The sequence below is a fragment of the Pongo pygmaeus genome, chromosome 12 (genome assembly GCF_028885625.2).
Source record: "Pongo pygmaeus isolate AG05252 chromosome 12, NHGRI_mPonPyg2-v2.0_pri, whole genome shotgun sequence".
Classification (NCBI taxonomy): Eukaryota; Metazoa; Chordata; class Mammalia; order Primates; family Hominidae; genus Pongo; species Pongo pygmaeus.
The window spans coordinates 114,901,081-114,903,211 of NC_072385.2; positions in this window are offsets into that span (position 1 = coordinate 114,901,081).

The following is a 2,131-nucleotide window of genomic DNA, read 5'->3' on the forward strand; positions in this document are numbered from 1 at the left end:
GCGAAAGACCTATTAGGGTGTTAGATCAAGCCCCAAATAATTTGTATCCTTCTTGAGTTAAGTTGGCCAGGCGGGCAAATCAAGACAGCTTAATTCTGTTTGATGGTAGGCTTCCTTCCCACTTTACTATGTCTGATATTAAAAGCTGCTTATGATTTTCACTGTGGCAAAGACCAAGGTATTCTCACATCTGTCCTATGTATATGTTTCAATGGTTGAACAGTCATGGGCCAATATTTGCTCATAGAATATCAAATCTACATGTACTTAGTGTGTCAAAAGACAGTTCTTCCAAAATTTTTAGGGTTAGGGAAGATAAAAGAAATGGCGGAAGGCTTGACAGATGATAGGAGAGGTAGGGGAGGGAGAGAGTGGGATGATGGTTCCAGGAATATGGAGAAACTTGGAGAAATGCCCAGAATTGGGAGTGGGAGCTAGGGAATGAGACCCAGAGAAAATAAGGGAGATGATACAGACAGACTCAAAGTGTAAGGAGGCCTTGAATGTCAGGGCAGGAAGTTTGAAATTGATGATGGAGGGACAGAGGAGACAGAGAGACATGTAGGGAAGTGGGGAGTAGTGTTGTCACAGGAGCCCTGGGGGCCTGTCATGGGCATTGGGAGTCTGAGCAGGCTTGCAGGGGAAAGGAGAATTGGAAATTCTCCCGTGCCTCACAGATATATAAATAAAGCACAATAAGGACTATAATGAGGAAATAAATGTCATAAAAATGTTTGATAGCAGATGGAACATACAAACACAAAAAGATGCCAATAGTCTCCAGCCAAAAGAAATAAGGGAAGGAGCTCGGTCTAGGTGACCCCGAAGCTCTGTTTCAGCTTGCATATTCTGTAATTTCTATGCTTTGATTTATTGAATTTCACTAGTGTTTGCCAGCTACTGCCTATGTAGAAAGCACTATGCTGCATAGTAGAGAGTGAGAGGAAATGTGAGGTTGAATATAATCTAGTTCCCTGCTTGGAAGAAGATTTCTGTATATTGGGGGAGAAGACCCTGCAAACTGTATCACATTCCAGAGTGAGCAAGTGCCCCAAGAGGATTATACATATAATGGAAACCTCAATGGGAGGATGGGTGGACTTCAAATCATCTATGAAGGTGATGGTTTTAGACATAGGCAAACCCTATGTCTAGTAGTTCCCTACTAGACAAAGGAACACCCATATCTAAAGGGGTAAGAAAAATCCTCTGGGTATAATAATTATGGTAAGCAGAATTCCAATTTGATCCCCAGTGAATCCCGTCCTTGTATAAGCCCCTCCTCCTGACTGCAGATGGAACTCTAGGCTTGCTTTGTCAGTGGTGGTGGATGTCATTCCCATAATTACGTTATGTTATATGGCAAAGGCGCGGCAATATTCACTCCTGTGTTTGTGTTTCTTTATATAAGACTCCATCTCAGCACAATGGAGAGAGATTTCCTGCCACCTTTGAAGAAATCAGTTGCCATTTGTGAGAATTCCACTTGGCAAGGAAGTATGGGACCCTCTAGGAGTCAAGAGCATTCCCCAGCTGAAGACAACACAAAATAAAGACCTCAATCTTACAACTCCAAGGAACTACATGCCGTTAGATTGGTGCAAAAGTAATTGTGGTTTTGTCACGAAAAGTATGGCAAAAACTGCAATTACTTTTTTTTTTTTTTTTTTTTTTGAGGCAGAGTCTTGCTCTGTCATCCAGGCTGGAGTGCAGTGGCGTGATCTCAGTTCACTGCAAGCTCCGTCTCCCAGGTTCATGCCATTCTCCTGCCTCAGCCTCCTGAGTAGCTGGGACTACAGGAGTCCGCCACCATGCCTGGCTAATTTTTTGGTGTTTTTAGTAGAGACAGGGTTTCACCGTGTTAGCCAGGATAGTCTCGATCTCCTGACCTCGTGATCCGCCCGCCTCGGCCTCCCGAAGTGCTGGGATTACAGGCGTAAGCCACCCAAACTGCAATTACTTTTGCACCAACCTAATACCAACAAGCAGATGAGCTTGGAAAACACCGCTGAACTCCAGAAAGGAAAGTAGCTCAGGGCATACCTAGAGTGTAGCCTTGCAAGACCCTGAGCAGAGGATCCAGCTAACACATGCCTGGACTCTAGACCAGTAGACAGTGAGATAGTAAAGG